Genomic DNA, 19,852 nt, shown 5'->3' with positions numbered 1-19,852 from the left:
CTCAGAGTCGTTCCGAGGAGAGGTAGAGAGGACAGCTCATAGCTCCTTACGCTCCCTTATAAAGCAGATCATAGGGCTTCTGAGGATGTGCTTCAGATGCTTGCAGCCCTCAGGTGGCTCACTACAATACACTCCCAACAGGGTTTCCCACAATATCACAGTGTGCTGCGCCCTTCACAATTTGGCAATGCATAGTGGTGAACCCTTGTCAGAGAATGAACTGGAAAAGGATAAAAGCTCATTGGAGGATGAAGGTCCAGAGGGCCAGGGACATCACGAGGCTGCTAAGGGTCAGTATGAGCGTGATCACACCATGGAAGGAGGGAGATATGGAGACTTGCCCGTGATACCTTAATTGCTGATAAGTTCCAGGAAGAGTCAAGTTAAGTTAGGGCATATGGCCACATCTCTCCGAGCCCTCAAAGCCATTTACCGTCATCTCAGGGGATGTCTACCCACTTGCAATGAGAACAAGTCCTGCATTCACACTTGCACGTTCTGGCCTCATGAATCGCCAGGCCATGATCTTTGCTTTGGTCCGTGGGGCCCTGTAAGTGAGCTCACTCTGGGAACTGAGAGTCCATATAGGAACAGGAGCGATGCAAGAGAAGACTTGAAGCCTTGGCCACCATCCGCTGATGCAAACACTGCTGCGACTGAGATGTAGACATGCCTAGGGATCCCCTCCTCCCATGCATGTCTTTACTTCTGCCACAACCGCTGAGGAGACACATGCTGCTAGAATATCAATGCTGATGAGCTGCCCTCACTCAATGGTGTTCCTGAGGAAGAAGGGTTAGAAATGCTTTCATCACATATTTCCAATCAAGATTTAAACACATCTCCCTGACATCACACAAGGGTGCAGAGGCTAGTTCAACTGAGGTTGACATCACAGGAATGGGAATCTCACAGTGGGACACTATCACTGAGTGGGAGGATGGTTAAACCTCGAAATAAGAGGATTCCAAAGAACAAAGTCACAACACATTAAGTTGCCCAAAATATTCACCTAACCATCAAATGTATTCACAAAAGTGCAATTTCTTTAACTGTGACCCAAAATTGATATCAATTTTTCTTAAGTTACCTAACTCTAGTGCTACGCATGGGTGCAGCCCCGACATCTGCAGCAGTGGTGGAGGTAGTCTGCTGATTGCTATGTCCTGTGATGACCCTGGTGGATGTCCTCTGGTGGGCCGAGGCCTAAAGGGCCCTGGCCTGATTAGAGTCACCGGCTCAGGGCAGAAGGCCCCTCGGCAGCCTGAGAAGCTGGAGTGGATGGGGTCACAAACAGAGGGCGCTGTGAGTGGCTGCACACCATTGGAGCATCCTGAGAGGAGGCCCCCAGGGTGTCTGGCTGATGCTCATCCTCGCTGTGGGAGCCCATAGGCACCTCCCTGACTTCTGCAAGAGATGGTGCACCTGAAGGGAGGTCAAGGTGCCTCACTCCATGTCACCTACATCTTAATGGTGCCCACCAGGGTGGATGGCCATGGAGTGCAGGGCCGAGCAGAAATCCAGCAAGACCTACTGGACCAAGGTCTCCATGGTGGTCGCCAGTGTTCCCATGGCAACCTCGAGGCGCTCACATGTTGGAGCCACAACATCAGACAGAATGCAGATGGATTCCTCAATGGTTTGCTCTAGACTGCTGAGTGACTGTCGAATCTCTGCCTGATGTTCCACTGCTTGTTGTTGCGTCTCCAGCATTCAATGGGCGGCTGCTTCCAGAGGCTCATCATCTGTCTTGGACTGAGCAGGTTGCTGGTCTCCACCTCAGTGGGTAGCTGGACTATCCCTGCCTCCGACCGCCGCAGGGACATGTCAGTGAGGTGTTCCCCAGGAAGTGAGCCTGAGCGTAATCTACAGGCGTGTGTGCCTCTAAGCTGGTGGAGGGTGTGTGTGAGTGCTGTGTCAGTTCTTCCAGAGCTTCCTCCTCAAACGTGGCCTGGGTGTCAGATTTGTGCTCGACTGGCTTGGGGACCTCAATCTACTGGGAGCTCGAAAAGAGAAAATAGAAAATAGAGTTTCAGTTAATGAGCATGAGCTAGATAAAACTGTGTGTGACTCACTGTGATTGTCAGGATATGATGAGGTGATGGAGCTGTGATCCGTACTAGGTTGCTGGGAGAGGCCGATCACCCCTTCCCCACAGGAGCAATTCCTGTCCTCCCTAGCCAGCTGGGCTGCAGCCTCCTCAAACATAGTGAAGGCAATGATGTCGGCCATCCCTCCCCAAGCATGCGACCTCTTGCACCTGTTGTGTGCCAGTTTGGCCTGTATGAAGAAGAAAGGCAGACATGTGATGAGAAGGGATGGTGCAGAGGTTGGGTGAGATGCATATCCCCTGTGTGTGGTGAGCCCTACCCAGAAGGGCCAGAGGATGGAGTGTGAGAAATGATAGATGGGATAGGATGGCGGTGATGTGAAACTCTCGGTGAGAGAATGAATGTTGATATGTGTCCCCCACTAATGGTTCTGTGAGATCCCTGAAGAGGGGAGCCATTTGAGTGCATGATGCCATGATGAGAGTTTGATATTGGAGTGAGTTGAAGGATGACTTACCATGGCGGAGCGGATGAGTTCATTCATCCTTTTCCTGCATTGGATAGCACTTCAAGCGTGGTTGCCAGCCATGTGACCTGCTCTGTGATGGCCTCCCAGGCTGGAGAGGTGAGGCTGCTGTGCTTCCTGCAGCCATCCCAGGGATGCAGGACTTGCCTGTGTGGCCTGCACTCCTCTGATCAAGACCTGAAGGGCTAGTGGGTGAAGTAGGGTGCTGCCTTCTTCTTGAGGCTCTCAGCCTTCTTCTAGCTACAAGACATCTCTACACATGTCTGGAAGACCTGTGGGCTGAAGAGAGTGAGATTATGGCAGGATTTTCCGTGCCCGCCAGTGTAGGGCATATTCGGTGGCATGAACGGACAAAATGGCACGATCGGTTTCACGATGGTGTGAAACCAGTTTGCGATCATCTGCTCAGCCCGCTGATCATGGGCTGCGTTCCCCACCATTGGACGTTGGGAACCTCATTGTATATATCTGCATATCATTATAAGGCATGCCCACCGGAATCATCTGCCCCCACTGGACCGTCTACCCGCGTTAGCGGGAAAACACGCCAATGTGTTTCACAACAGCACCTGGCGGGCTTCACTTCACTTGGGACTTAAAGATTTATTTCCCTATCTTACTTCAGTCAGCACTCACAGTCACCAGCGCCAGGCTTCACAGACAGCACCACATCACTTTTAGGGGGGCTCACAGCAAGTTTCTACCTACCAGATCAGCCATATGTGGGTGGCTTTTCAACGGCTGTAGGCCTAGGGCTTGCTTGATGTAGTGGGAGAAGTGGCCTCAGGCAAGGGAAGAGGTTACAGGTGACAGCCGTACTGGAGAAGGAGAGTAATCCAGGGTGTGTGTGGGGGCAAATGCTGATCTGTGCAAGTGGCCTCAAGATGGTGAGGGCTAAGGAGGCAGCCTCCAGATGTTATGAGGCCAGATGGACATGAGGGTATGTGTGTGCGAATGGGTGGTGATGTCCCTTGAGTTGGCAGTGAGTGAGATGCCAGTGAACGTGTGATGGGCTTGAATGCGTGAGTTTAGAGTGATGACATGGTTGTCTTACCCTGGCTGCACAGATGAGATCATTCATCCTCTATCTGCATTGGATGGCCAACCTCTTCTGTGTAGCATTGGCACTGATCACCACTGCCACCACCTCCCAAGCCAGATTGCTCACTTCGCTGCCCATCCTGCGGCCAGAATAGGGATAGAGGACATCACAGCAGGCCTCCACTGCGTCCAAAAGGTATTCCAGTGAAGCGTCACTAAACCTGGGAGCTGCAGTCTTTTTGCCTTTCATGAACACCTTCCCTCCAGTGGTCCCCGGATGGAAGCGCTGAGATGCGTCTGGACTTTAAATATGGTGCCCAGCGTAATGAAGTGGTGAGGTGATGGCATGGTGGGCAAATGAGGCCCTGCCCAACATACAAAAAGGAGTGTTTCCCAGGAATGCCTAAGTAATGTAGCAGGTTTGGGATGATACGGCATGAAAACCCACAATTGCAGCTGGCAGGTAAAACGTTTTACCCACCCGCCACCACAGTTAGTGCAAATCTGAGACAATTCGGCCCTATGTGTTGGGCTGGCCTTGATGGATGAATCAGCTCCTGACCCGCCAGGTGATTTGGTCTGATACTCGCCTGTGCCTAATTAATGACCCTCCAAGCGCATAATCGGACGCAAGTTCCTGCCATTCCAGCTAGCCACCGCATTTAGTCTCAAAATAGAAAATTGCGCCCTTAATTATAACTCTTGCATGGCTGTCTCTAGCTGTGGTGTGTTGCCCTTCCACATCATCCTTAACCTCTTTATGGCTGTTACTGCTGTCAATGATGCTGTTCTGCTACTCCTCTGTGGCATGGCCCATTCACAGTACCAGTCTTACACATTGCAACATATCTCTTCCTGCAGCTGATTCTCATCTTGTACCCTCAGTTACCTCTGGTGTCTCCATTGGATCTGTTGGAGACAGTTCCCCATTGGACTGAATTTTATGAGGGACATCCAGACCCTGACAATGGGAGTTAAAAGTAGTTCCTGAGAGCACATACTGGCAATTTTGCCTTAGACAGCTTCATTTTTGGTTGCCTGCCATGCCTACCATCCAATTGAGGATGGTGGGTGGCCTAATCACAGGACCAGGAGCTCTGAAGCCTCAGCAGCACCTTTGGGAGAAATGGGAACTGATGAAGTGTCTATAAAGGCGACCTGGAGCTTCCGAGAGGTAGATTGCAAAAAATTCTCAAAATTCACAGGGCCGAGGGTCAGAGGGAAAATCCTTCTAGCAAGATCATTGGGACCACAGGTACTGCCTTCCCTGCTCACAGCCCCTTCTTTGACTGATGAAGCCTCCCCCCACCCCCCACCCCCCCAAGCCCCCAGACAGTGGCAGGGAGGCTGCCTTCATTTAACTGGCCACCCTGGTGTTGGGAAAATGACAAGGGTGCTGTAAAATGGCCCCATAATTGGGCCTTTAATTATGTAAGCCAGCTGCCAATGTCCTTGGGGTAGGCAGCCTCTCTGCATCCGTTACGGCTGTTGGAGCCAATCCAACCCACCTCTCAGAGGTCAGTAACACCCTGGCCATAAACACAGAGTACCTTCAATATGTGCACCAACCAATGCCCAGCTTTATCTAACCTGCATCCTCCTTGATTTTGTGATTATCTGATTGATTGTCTGACATTAAGTCTTGGGTGAAGCAAAACTTTTTGCAGTGACATTTCAACAAGTCTTAAGCCATCCTTGGAACACAGAAATGTGCAGGTCATTTTGACCCAGCTAGTTGGCTCCAGAGTTCACAATGGAATAAATTGATTCATAATCTAAATGCCTTGATTGATTCTCCTACTGGATATCTGTCCACTTTCTTCAGCCAACACTGTTTGGTTCTCTGGGTTCTCCATTCAGACATTCACCACCCTCTGTGTGAAATAGTTTTCATTTGATTTTGAATGTTGCTAAAAAAGAGACATGCTGTCAAAGCTTTTTGTCTTACACTCATCAGGACAGATTTGCAAGGATACCAAATTTGAAAGGGAACAACATGCGAAGAGAGTGCCAATTGCTTGACAAGTGTACTCTGATTGGTAGAGGTGACGAATGCACCAGGGAACAGTTAACTGCCAAGCTTTTGTTTAAATTCAAACTAGGCAGGTCGACAACAATTGCTCAAGGCACTGCCATGGAGAACAAACCCAGGAATGGCTGCCCCCACCCCCACCTTTTGTTTATTTGAAAAAGGCACAATGTATGGATATGTTCTTTCTGTTTGCAAAGGACAAGGCCCTCTGTGTGAATATATGTTGCTTCTAGCACACATAAGTGAGCCACACTTTCTTCATCAAAGCTCAAGTTCTGTACTATCAAGTTTATTCCATGCCCTACCCCCATTGCTTTCAGAGTACAACTTCTTCATCTCCTTAAGAATCTCCACAACTTTCAGAACTTCTCACTCTATCTTCTCTTTTATGTGTAAATAAACTATACTTCTGCAAGGCTCCTTATAACTTGGATATACGATGGGTAACCTTTGCAACTTTTTTCAGTGCTATGATATCCTTCCTGTAATATAGTAACCAAAACTGCACACCATATGTTGGATTAAATGAACCAAAAGCTTTTTTAGCTTGCTTATTAAAGAATCCATTTTTGGTTCATGTATCCAAGAGACAGTTGTGGAGAATCTATTCAAACAGGTGATATGTGCAAAATATCCACAAGTCTACTCAGATTTCCAAGGCGGTACTGATTGTTGTCATACAAGAAAGCCTTGGGTAGTTCTAATCTTCGAGTAAATACATTGACTTGTTGGGTGACTGAATATTTGAAATAACTCCTTTTCCTGTAAGGTCATTGTTGTAGGGTGGCTGAATTGTGCTGTTAATGATAGAGTTGAGCCGCAGACACTTTTTGGGTGGAAACGTTAAATTTATTTACAATAGACTAAACAGCAATTACACGTGTGCTTTCTACTCTAACTCTATCTCTGCACTGAGTGCTGAGGTAACCCACACAACTCTCCTATTGGTTACTACAGATCATGTGATCTTCTTTAATAAGTATTATTCTTAAAGGTACATTGCACACTAAATAAAACCATAATTACCACAGTCATTCGCTGGAATGTTAAGCTGATGTAAGTCAGAGTAAAACCAAAATAATGGAGGAGTTACAATGAAATGGCCTTTAATTAAGCTTAAGAAAGCAAGACCATTCTCAGGAAGTTAGGAAAGACCCAGACAACCGGTTGGCCTACATCTGAACTCAGCAACTGTAACATGACGGATCCCACAGCCTTCATATCATTGTGTTTTTTTATGCGTATAATTTCCTATAATTCAGTATACTAAGATTCTGCATTTAGAGCCTTAGCTCTTAGCACAGAGGCAACATCTCTCAGCTGGTTTCCTTAACATTATTAATCGACATTCTACTACCCAAGGTCTGAGTGCCTTAGTTACTGTTGCTGAATACCAATATTTGCAAATGTTTCAACAATCCTTCACGAATGCACATAAATCCCTTGCTCATGCTGTATCCTGCATACTAATAACATTTTAGTTTATAATTCCAATGTTTATTCTCCTTAGACTTATCATTCTTCTCTTGTCGACTCCAAATTTCCTTTACCATTACTCAGTCCAACATCCCAATTGAAGTAGACTTCTCTGCCCTCCGCACAATCGGAGAGATGGTAGCGACAATGTCAGTGGAATACTAATCCAGACACCCAGCCTAATGCTCTGGGATAATGGGTTCAAATCCCACCATGGCAGCTGGTGGAATTTAAATTCAACTTATAAAATATGGAATTATAAAGCTAGTCTCAGTAATGGTGACCATGAAACCATTGTTGATTGTTGTAAAAACCCATCTGGTTCATTAATGCCCTTTAGGGAAAGGAATCTACCATCCTTACCTGGTCTGGCCTATATGTGACTCTTAACTGCCTTCTGAAATGGCCTGGCAAGCCACTCAATCAAGGCTAATTTAGGGATGGACAACAAATGCTGGTCTTGCCAGTGACACCCACATTCATAAAAGAATAATTTTTTTTAAAATCACCTGCTCTTGCTTATTGACAACTTCCTACTCCCATTTTAATGCCTTCAGGAAATGTTGACAGTTTAGCCTCTGTCTATCTCCTTTACTGAATGTGGCGGTATTGGTGGAATTTAACGTTTTTGCTGTGGGTTCAGCCCACTGGTTGAAGAAGTGGTGAGAAACCTCTGTTGCTTCTGAGGGGAGGCCCAGCCGAATTAAGTGCCCATCAGGTATTTAATTTGCCAGCATAGAATCTCCAAAGTTCAGGACCCCGGAAGTAGAAATCCCATCCTCCAGGAGCTGTTGGCCAGAGACTGGCAGCTCTCCATTGCCAGCCAGCAGCGCCACTGGGAGCAGTGGCTACTGCCAGTAATGCATCCAGAAAGAGGCTTGGGATCATTGAGGCACCCAGGCAAGCAAGGATGGGTTTGGGGTCACGGGGAGGGGGCCGTGGGAGAGGGGACGGGGCATCAGATGCAAAGCCGGGGGGTGGCTTTCAGTGACCACGCCTTGTCAGATGCAGGGTCCGTCAATCAGGCACTGTAGGTGTGGTCCCCCCTCCCCACCCCCTCACCCCCCCAAGAAGGCTACAAGCAACAGGGTTTGCCTAGCGGACTTCTGGAGCCAAGGGAAAGCTAGCACTAAATTCCAATGGGGTTCAGGGATAATTGTTATCAACTGGCTCATTAATGGGCCTAACTAACATTCTGCGCAAGCAGGCAAGTTTTTGCAATGGGCCTAATCCCAGCTCCAATTTAATTTGGGAGTGACTGACGTGTTGTCTCTTGTGGTTAAGTGGGCCAGGATGCTATATTTCCCACCGTGATGGGCTGCAGTAAATCCAGCCCAATAGGTCAGATGATTCACAAAGGGCAGCTGCCGAAGTTAGAACCCCCCTTCCTTCCCACCCTTCAAAGAATGAAAAAAAAATAGCTGCCCACTCCTGCCCACACCAACCGTTTTATGGGGCAGGATTTACCTGTTGGCGAGCGGGAGGTGGGGGGGGGCCCATTCACCGACGGGTAAAATGACGCGTGGTGACGTCGGGGGCATCTCCCGACATCACCGCGCCCCATTTAAATTTTCCAGTAGGCTGGGGCGCAGCAAAATCAGCTGCACGCCCACGGACCTGTCAATGGCCAACTGAGGCCATTGGCAAAGTCATTAAACTAATTAATGGACCTGCCCGTCCAACCTTAAGATTGGTGGGCAGGCCAGGAGCCCCGGCGGGAATTAGAAAAAGCATGAAACCTCATCCACCGGCGGGATGAGGTTTCATGTAGGTTTTTAAAAATTGTAATAAAGATTTTGTAAAAATTATGGACACGTCCTAACTCATATGATAGTGTCACATGAGGGGACATGTTAGGGAAATTTTATTTTTCTATTTTTAGCTTTTTTACATATACAGCTGATCTCCCTGAGGCAGCACTTAGCCTCAGGGAGATGAGTGCGCTCATTCGTGCATAGCGCTTCCATGCAGACGTCACGCTGGGTGGGCCTTAATTGGCCCGCTCATGTAAAATGGCGCCGATCAGAAGCACGCTTGTGCGCGCCCACCCTTCAACTTCGCCCCCGACGGGGGGATATTCCTGCCCATGGTATGGACAGTGTATCATTGGGGTCAATTGGCATGGTATCAAGTCTAATTGACCCTTAACTGTCCATTTAAATATGGCGAGTGGCTGTCAATTTTGGCGCCCATCCACACCCTCCCCCCTCCGGATTATGGGAGTGAGCTCGGGAATGGGTAGGAAGGTTATGGGCTGGAGACTACTTTACGTGCACACCCTGCCAAAAATACGCTCGGAGGGGGCACGTAAAATTCAGCCCTTGGTGCGAGTTAGGATACAAACATCAGAAATTTGGGTGAGCTCAAATTTATGCAAGGTGAAAAATTGGGGAGGTGACCAGACGGGTATTAGAATAATCAAGTATAGAGATAAGAAAGTCACAATTGAGAGTCTCAGCAGCAGGTAGGTTCAGGCAGGGGTGGAATCAGGCAATTTTGTGGAAGTGGAAATAGGCAGTTTTCGTGGCCAGAATTTTTCCCTCAGCGGGTGGGCTTGGTAGGAGTGGGTGGGGGCGGTCGGGAAGCCAATTGCTGCCCATGATTGGCTCCGCTCCGCGATTTCACATGGGCGGGGCCAATTACGGCCCACCCTGCGTGGATCACAAGTGGCAGCGCTCAGCGCTACCTGTGCGGGCAAGGGAAGGAGGGAGAGTGGGCCTAGTGCACAGTTCGCGCACACGTGCAAAAGAGCACTTCAATCTCCCTGAGGCAGCTCCGTGCCTCAGGAAGATTGAAGTGCTTTCTAAAAAAAATTAATAAAAACATTGAAAATGTTTTTAAAAACTCCGTCACATGAGCTGGGACATATTTTTAATTCAAAAATAAACTTTTTAGTTAATGTTTATTTGCTTCAGAAAACCTCATCCCGCTTATGGATGAGGCTTCCTAAAAAATGTAAAGGCCATTTGGCCTTTTCACTTGCCCGCCAACCATAAGGTTGGATGGGCAGCGTTAATTTAATTTTAATTAGCTTGTTAATGGCTTTAATAGGCCTTTCAATTATCGGCCGGTGCGCGCTGAACTAAACATCGTGCGAGTGCACAATGACGTCAGGATGCACGTATAACGCCATTGCGCATCATATTACGCTCAGGCATGTCGGGCACGCACCTGCATGCTGGACGTAAAATTCTGCCCAGTATTGTTCTCAATGAGCACTTTTATTTAGTCATCATAAAAATATCAGACATGGAAAATAAAGACAATTTGATTGTCAAGTCTAGCGTCTCCAATTTTTCCCTCTATTAGCTAGTCTCCAAGATTTTTTCAGAGAATTTTAGCAAGCTGTTGAATATGATTTCTTCTGCACCCTCTCCATGCCTTGTTGTTTTTGAACATGCACTCCAGCATGAGCTTATGACTTTTATATAGGTAGCAGAATGAAGTTAAGCAACCTATGGAACCACCTCGATCACTGTTTTAAACTAATTTGTGACTCAAGGTAAAAATGGAAAGAACTGAATCAATGCTCTCACAATGCCAAAGTAGTTAGTTTTGCACATATCAGGTTTAATCCGTGAAAGGGTAATGCAGGAGGTGAATGAGGATGAAGGTTTAATAGCTTCTAAAACAACTGGGAAAAAGTCCAAGAGAACCAAGACAGACCTTCTAACCAGTCAGCCTCATTCAGTATTTTCCCACCCTTTGGGGCCGCCCAGTACCTGCCTTTGGAGTTGGCAGGCCTGACTTGATCCTGCTCTGCCTCCCTGGAGTGGGAATTGGGTCTAATTGGCCCTCCAAACCAAGGCAGGTCACTGAGTCAGGAAATTTCCCAACCCGCATCAGTAGCAATAATCCAGCCCACTATTTGGCTAGTACGTGTTTGTCTCACATTGATTTGCTTTACTTGGTAGGTCTTGCACAACAACCAAGAAAAATTAACAGTGAAGCTGCTTGAGATTGTTGCTTCACTTGGGAACCTTGTGAGCACGGCTCATGTTCAAGGGTCTTTCATATAAGAATCCACAGGAGCATCAATGTGTACTTACGCCATGCTGAAGGATTTGTGTTGAGGTTGGTTCTTTCATCACTGGTTCCAACCTCACCACAAAGTAAATATGTGCCATTTGCTGTCATTATGATAGCTTAGATGACTGACACAATAGTTGATTTTAACATCCCTTTACTAATTAAGAACCTGACACAACAGACTAACATTCAGCTGGAGATTTCATTATTTGTACAGCATTTAACCAAACATGAGGAACTGTTCACTGAGTCATAAAAAATTAAGCATTAGAAGCAGATCTGTTCATATCTGTGCTAGTATTAGCTTCACTTCAGAGTTATCTGTTTAAATCTAATTCCCCATACCCTCTAGTATTTTCCTTTGTGTTTTATCTAATTGACTCTTAAATGTCATGATTAACACAGTTTCAACTGGAAGTTGTGGTATTGCATGAAAAGAATTCCAACTTCATTAATACTGATTCAAAGTTTACATCTATTACTGACTCACCAAACAATGGAAATACTTTTTCAGTATTTACTCTCCCAGACCTGTTAATAATTTTGAACATTTGTATTTGATGTGCCTTTGACTTTTGCTGCTCCAGTAAATGCACTCCCAGGGAATCATTTTAAACTCGGAAAATGGGTGCATTTCAGTTGGATGGGAAGTTAAAGTATAAAAAATCTCAAACCCAAGCACCCATTGGCTTCGAACCCACCTACTTCAGTTTTATTGGAGGAGGGATGGGACAGGACGGGGCGGGACAGGACGGGACAGGATGGGCGGGACAGGGTGGGACAGGGGTGAGGGCGGCCAAGCCATCCCCAGGAATTTGGCTGCTCATATACACATTTGAATGATGCCTAAGATTATATCTGTGCTTCAGATTTGACACTGGCTGACCAGGTTTTCTGGACTACAGGAAACACAATAGCTAAAGGGAGGCAAGGGTTGCTGCATAGAACAACTAAGTGCTTTTCCAGCACTTCTTGTGGGCCTGAACAGCAGGAATGCTTGCCTCCACCTCATCAAGCAAACATTCAAACCAACTCTCAACCTGCAATCACTGACCACCTCCCCCACCCCCACCCCCTTCTGCGATCACTATCCTCCCCTCAACTCCCCACAAGCATCACCTCTTCCATGACCTTTCATCTCTCCCTTCGAACTCTTTCCATCTCTCCAAACCCTTCATCACTACCTCTGATCTCTTTCTAACCACTCTCCATCCTGTTACTCCAAACCATCTTGTATGCAACTCCCCACCACAACACCCCACACCACCCCCCCCCGCCCCCCAACCCACCACCATTATGATCTCCTATACAAACATCAGGAAGTCAAAATATTTCCGGCCTGCAGCCTCTTCTGCAGCGTTTCTGCCTTACAGAGAGCCTAATCTGTCAGTCAGGCAGAATTTACCAATCAGAACTTCGCCCCCACTTGTAAATGCCACCCCAGTAAATGTCAGGGCCCAACCCACATTAAAACAGCATAATCAGACAAAAATTGACACTGAAGCAAAGATTTTTGAATACTTGGCCAACTAATTGGTCAAAGAAGTGGGTTTTAATGAGCGCTTTAAAGGAGGAGAAAGAGGTGGAGACATGGAGAGGTTTTGGGAGTTAATTCCAGAGCCTTGGGCCTAGATGGCTGAAGGCAGAGCTGCCAGATGTAGGGTGAAAAAGTAGGGGATGCACAAGAGGCCAATATTGGAGAAACATAGAGTGCTCTGAGGGTTGTAGGTCTGAAGGAGATACAGAAATAGGAAGGATGGAGGCCATGGAAAATTTAAACAGAAGGATGAGAAATTTAAAAGTAAGGCATTGGTAGACCGTGCTGTGCCTTTATTATGATGAACCTCCTAGATGCTGGAGACAAAAATTTACCCAATGTTGCTCCCAATGCCCTTTATATAATGAGATGTTTCAAGCTGCGTATACTACCCCAACTATGGCCAAAGCAGTGGCTTGTGCAGATTCACCATCACTTCCTTTATCTTTGTATTCTGTAATGCAACTACTAAACCGCAGAAACCCATTTGATGTTGGTATGATTTGTTGCCCATACTTATCTCTGCAGTAAACTTTCCCATTAACACTGGAGGAGGAGTGCACGAGATGAACTAATGCTGTGCATCCCTTACTTAACTCACTGTATTCCCTGGAACAGCGCGTGAATTCTAAACCTGTCAATGACACTCCAATCCCATTAGACTACTAAATGCACAGTAGGGTGTCATGGAATAAGCTTCAAACAGAGCAATTTCAGTTGTTATCAATGTGGCTGCAATCTTGCATAATCCTAGAGCATTTTTTAAAAAATGTTTACCTTTTAATAGAAGCTTACAGTTCAGATAGACAAAAAGAGGCTGTGTGGAGATTACTCATAAGGTGGGGGTGAGATATTTTAGCACAGCAAGAACAGGAAACATGGTAGGCCAGGTGACTTAATTAGGTTTTTTGAAATTCATTTATGGGAAGAAGGCATGGCTGGCTGGGCCAGCATTTATTGTCCATTCCTAATTGCCCTTGAGAAGGCAGTGGTGAGCTGCCTTCTTGAACTGCTGCAGTCCATGGGTGTAGGTATACCCACAGTGCTGTTAGGAAGGGAGTTCCAGGATTTTGACCCAGCGACAGTGAAGGAATGGCAATATATTTCCAAGTCAGGATGGTGAGTGACTTGGAGGGGAACTTCCAGGTGGTGGTGTTCCCATCTACCTGCAGCCCTTGTCCTTGTAGATGATGGTGGTCGTGGGTTTGGAAGGTGCTGTCGAAGGAGCCTTGCTGCGTTCCAGCAGTGCATCTTGTAGATGGTACTGCTGTTACTGTACATCGGTGGTGGAGGGAGTGAATGTTTGTGGATGTGGTGCCAACTAAGTGGGCTCCTTTGTCCTGGATGGTGTCAAGCTTCTTGAGTGTTTGGGAGCTACACTCATCCAGGCAAGTGGAGCATATTCAATCACACTTCTGGCTTTTGCTTTATAGATGGTGGACAGGCTTTGGGAAGTCAGGAGGTGAATTACTCACCACAGGATTCCCAGCCTCTGACCTGCTCTTGTAGCCACAGTATTTATTTGGCTAGTACAGTTCAGTTTCTGGTCAATGGTAACCCTCAGGATGTTGATAGTGGAGGATTCAGCGATGGTAATGCCATTGAATGTCAAGGGGTGATGGTTAGGTTGTCTTTTGTTGGCACTTGTGTGGCGCAAATGGTATTTGCCACTTTTCAGCCCAAGCCTGAATCTTGTCTAAGTCTTTCTGCATTTGGACATGGACTGCTTCAATATCTGAGGAGTCATGAATGGTGCTGAACATTGTGCAATCATCAGGTGGGAGCTGTAATTTTGCTTACCCAATGGCGGGTTCAAGTATACAGAACAACTGAGTGGGTGTGCTTGTGGCAGGTCGCGCCTCATACCATCCTACTTGTCACGGGTTCCTATTCATAATACATTTGCATTCAGTACTCATTAGACTAGACATTTTTAAAAATTAGGTTCAACCTTCATGGTAAAGTCAGAGGCGAAGGGAATCGTATGGCAACCGATTTGGGCTCATCTCAAGGTAGAATGCAACAATAGCTTTGTGCAGTTGCATCTAAGGTCAATGGTTTACCTTGTTGAATGCTGCAGCACAAGAGAGGTGAGCAGAAGAATGGCAGCTTGCATGGAGGCACAGGGCCGGTAAGAGCGAGTCAATGTTGAGGGTGTTAGGGCTGTGGAGTGTAATTGGGGGCACAGAGGAGTGGAAGAGGAATCCAAGAGAGGAAAGAGAGTGGCATTATTTGTATGGAAGAGTGAAGTGGGAAGGGCTTGGTGTCTTGGGTATGGTGGGAGGTGGTGGGAACAGTAAGGGTAAGAAAATGAGGGGCCTAAAAGGCAGTGTCAGTATTGCCCACATGTGTGTTGGCTGGCATAGTTCTCACAGGGTTTTGAGTTCACCTACATTTCAATTATCCCCACTGAGGGTGATCCCAGACAATGTCCATTACAATGTATAGAAGGGAGGGCCAGCTATGCTTTCAATTTCAGCCATATGCCACAGAGTGGTGAGTACAAAGCTGGATGCTAACATGAACACTCATTAAGAATGAATGCAAAAACACAATATAATTTCTTCCACGATAAAGGAAATGGTCCTAACTCCCCTGTAACCATCAATGTGTGCCAACCATGAGGCGCACCAGTACATTTAGCTCCCTGACTAAGTTTGTCTCAACAAATAATGATGATGCTCAGATGAATAAAGTGAAACTAATGTATTGTGAAATATTTACAAGTTGTTTAATTTTGAAATACACCTGAGTCACTTGTGTGCTCTCAGTGAATCCTATGTTAATGACAATGGAGCTGTGCAGCAAAGTTATGGCTGTGATGCAGAGCCTCCCTTTTTGTCCAGGAGACTCTTTTATAGCTCACCTGTACCTGCTGCATTGTCAAATGAAAGCTTGTTTCACCACTGAAAAGCTTCCCCCACCACGTGGTTGCACATGTACCACATGCACGCCACCAGCATTTTAAATTTTAATTGGAATTGCATGGGAGCCAGCAAAATGCAAGAGAGTGGAAGTGGCACCCACTTCTTGTTCCACCATTTGGATGGCATGCCACAGTTAAAATTCAACCCATGGTGTTAAACTAGCCCAGCTTCGTTGTTGAACTTTTGAAAGTCAATAATTTACTCCAAGGCAGGATTTTGAGCCCCCCACCAGGGCTGGGAAGGGAGACAGGAAGGAGCTAAAAATATCCCTGCTGGCCGCCATGCCAGTTCCCTGCTCCATCCCACTTCTGCACCATTTTTACAGAAGCAGGATAGGGGAATGGCAGGTCTACCCATCCAACACATCTCGCTAAGAGCCCAGGATTTTCCAATCAGCCTCCAGGTTCCTGCAGGTAGTGGGGGCCAGTTTAGGTGCCTGAAGGTGGTCTACCAGCAGCAATATGGAGGACAGCGCTCCAGGCACTCAGCCTGCCTGGATGCAGGAGCAGCCACAGACAGTCCTGTAGAAGAGAGTGATCTGACTTCAAGGTTCATTTTTTTAAACTTAAGTTTAAATAGTTGGAGAAGGGGTGGGGGGGGGGTGGGGGGGGCGGCGGGGGTGGGGGAGGAGGTGCGCTTGTATGTTGGAGCGCCCTCTCCCTTACTTATCCTCTACTGCAGCCTACTACTTCTTTCAAGCTAAATAGCCTCTCATTGGCCCTCCAATTTTGAGGGCCTACTTACTGTCCTTAATTAGATGCTGTGCCACCCAAAATTAAAGGGCATCCCTGTGAATTTGCAATAATTTCCTGCTTCCCCCCAGTCACAGGTTCAGCACTCAGAAACAGTCCTGCTCTGTTTTCTCCTGCTGGAGGGAAACATTGGAGCTCAAATCCACATGTTAAGAACAGCCCTGTGTTTTATTTTTGATGACTGACCTCTCCAACATGTTAGGCATTACTGGTCTGTGCAGAGTTATCTGGGGCTGTATTTTCACTCTGGGGCCAGAAAACAGGAATTGGGACTGTTCCTGTGTCCCAAAATCACTCTGGGGTGGAACAGTCACTCTTTTGGGATTTTCACCAAGGCATTCTCTTAATATCTATTCAGACCGGTTCACTGTTCAATTAAGGACAGTAGGTGGGCTTTGGAAGCTGGAGGGCCAATCAGAGGTCTTTCAGCTTGAAGGTTGCAGCAGGCTGCAAAAGAGGGCGAGTAATTGAAAGGGTGCTTCAAAGTTTAAATAAAGACAGAAAAGGAGCTGGTGGGAGGTAGGGGGTGGTGGAAGCCTCCGCATGGCATCCTTTGGCTGCACACCGATCATACAGGCAGGGAAGCCCTGCAGACTTGCCTGGAGCACTGCCCCTGCCACCAGGCCTCTGCTGGGTGGCCACCTCTGGACACCATGTCAGGACACTTAAAGCTCTCTGGAAATACCTGGTCATCCTTCTTTAATCCTGGTTAACGAGGTTTTTAATGAGCCTAATTGCCTGCCTTGCCGGGCTGAAGGCAGCCCTGCTAGGCCTGAACCCAATTCAGCAAAAATGGCTGCTGCTGGGAATGGGATGGGGAAACTGGCACGCTGGCCAATGCCAGTGTTCCTGGCATCAGTGGGGCCTGAAACATCACCCCCTAGTCTCACCTAGGGAAGTATGTAGATGTTGACAATTGCTTCAGCAGTCCTGGGTTAGGAAGAGGTCTGGAATGTCTGTAATAATTAGTAGAAACCTGAAACCCTCTTTCCCCAAATACCTTTTGAAGTTGGGGATCAACTGTAATTGTCAAAACTTTGGTTGAATATTTTTTAAATTTTTGGTGAGTATATTAAGGGCTACGGAATCAAGGCTGGTTGATTGAGTTAAGATACAGATTGGCCATGGCCTAATTAAATGATGGAAAAGCCTCGAAGGGCTGAATGGCCTCTTTATCCTTTGTTACAAAAGTACAACCTCTGCCGCACATTGCAGTGCAATTGTCCAATGGTCTCGTTGGGAGCCTATCAATTGTCAGATAAGCATTAAACAAATTGTCCCAGTGGCTTGGTTTATTTACAAAATGTGGAACTGATTACACACAGGGCAGCAGTTTCAGCTTCATTCCTTGGACTGACCTGGGTCAGTTGACTGCCACTAGAAGACAATAAGGCTGTTCCGACTGCCCTGAGGCCAAGATATGGGAGAGGCAGCTGGGGTTCTTATTCCTGATCACTATCCAGCAAGGAGCTCTGGCAGAACAAGTGTACGGATGATGAACGAAGATAGGATTGGGCTTGGCTGTCCATCTGCATTCCCCTACTCTACTCTGGTACAATGGTCTGCGAATACCCACTTCTCCTGTGACATTGATAATGACCACTTGAACACTGTAGGGGAGGGCTTTGGAGCTGTACCCAACAGTCAGTGAATGAGTCCATGAATTCTAAGGAGGGGATGTGAAAATAAATCACGACCAACGAATGATCAAATTTCTATATTAATGGTTAAATGGAATTTGTTATGAAGGATCTAATTTATGATCATACCCAATTCCTGACATATTAATCAATTACAATGCTGTCATTATCCTGAGTTATCAGGTTAATGGTATCCCATGTGTCTTCAGATTATTCCATGGACTCACACTTAAGTGTGGCATTTCTGCAGTTGGTTAAAATGTGCCTTAAAAAACACTATTATTGATTTCATTATCTATGAAAACACCAACATTTATTTTCAGTTGAAAACCTACTGAGCTTATGAATGGCCAGCCTTACTCAGGAGACCACTCATTCACATTTTTTGCCATTCATAAGTTACCTAGTCAGCCTTGTGTCTGCAGATATTCATCATTGGTAATGGCTGGCATGACAGCCTCTGTGTAAAAGCGCAGCAAATTCTGAATAATGACGGCTAAAATGATGTTTAATGCGAAAAAGTCTGGCTTTAGTGTCATTGCAAACCATCTTTCCTCTGCTCACTGTGAGACTGAGAGAGATAAACTACTTGATTACAGAGTGTGAAGAACTATTGAGATTTCAATTTGTTTGGAATTTGCCATCCAACTGCATTATCTGACAAGTTTTTTGCTTCATGGCTCTCACTGTAAGCACAACACTGCCTGGTGGTCTATCTTTTTGGCTTTTAGTTTAATGAGAAAAACTATCTAAAACTGATCCCAGTACACCATGCTGATTCTGTTCTCATAACAGCATTTCAATATGCAGAATGTATCTCTCTGCTTTGATATAAATCATAAAATTATAGAACAATACGGCATAGGAAGCCATTCAGCCCATCATGCCTCTTTACAAGAACTGTCAAATTAATTGCAGTTCCCTGCTTTTCTTCCCTATAGCCCTACAAAGTTTCCCCTTTCAAGTAGCTATTCAATTCTCTTTTGAAATTTACTATTGAATCTGCTTCCATCCTCTCCTTTCACGCACTGCATTCTTGATCATAATAAATCGCTGCATCAAAAAATTATCTTAATTTCTCCACTGATTCTTTTGCCAATTACCTTAAACCCATGCCCTCTGATTACTGACCCATCTGCCATGGGAAATAATTTTTCCTTATTTACTCATGCAAAAAGCCTTTATGATTTTGAACATCTATATCAAATTTCCTGTTAATGTTCACTACAGTAAGGAGAACAATCCCAGCTTTTTTAGTCCAACCACATTACTGAAGCTGCATATCCCTGATAGAATTCCAGTAAATCTCTTCCGCATCCTCTCAAGGCCTTGACATCCCTTGTAAAGTGTGATGCCCAGAATTGAACACAATACTTGAGCTGAAGCCTAGCCATTGATTTATATAGATTTAGCATGATTTCCTTGCTTTTGTAATTGAAAGGAGCAAATTTGTATGGCTTTAGTGAAAAAAAGCAGGGAACTGCAATTAATTTGACAGCTCTTGTATAGAGATATGATGGGCTGAATGGCCCTCTTCTATGCTGTACTGATCTATAATTTTATGATTTATATTAAAGCCAAGGAACACTCATGGATTTTAACAGCTTTCTGACTGAAATATAGCACTCCATACTTCTCTACATTAAATTCATCTGTCATGTGGCTGTCCATTTCAACAATCTCTCTATGTCCTCTTGTGTCTGTTACTAGGACTGTTACTGAGGAGGCTCACTTTTTACTACACTTCCAAGTTTTGTGCCATCTGCAAGCTTTGAAATTATGCCCTGAACATCCAAGTTTATATAGGATGTACAGTGCAGGCCATTTGGCTCAATCAGACA

At 46.0% G+C, this 19,852-nt stretch overlaps 1 protein-coding gene across 1 annotated transcript in view; it reads right to left on the bottom strand.

Moving 5' to 3' along the window:
- The window catches only part of LOC121287540 (cadherin-22-like), a 764,370-nt gene that overhangs the window by 627,903 nt on the left and 116,615 nt on the right, over positions 1–19,852 (bottom strand). The gene's annotated exons all lie outside the window — the stretch shown is intronic.

This window comes from Carcharodon carcharias, chromosome 14, assembly GCF_017639515.1.
Source record: "Carcharodon carcharias isolate sCarCar2 chromosome 14, sCarCar2.pri, whole genome shotgun sequence".
Classification (NCBI taxonomy): Eukaryota; Metazoa; Chordata; class Chondrichthyes; order Lamniformes; family Lamnidae; genus Carcharodon; species Carcharodon carcharias.
Note: the sequence above shows the minus strand (reverse complement) of the source record. Positions and strands in the feature narration are given on the sequence as shown.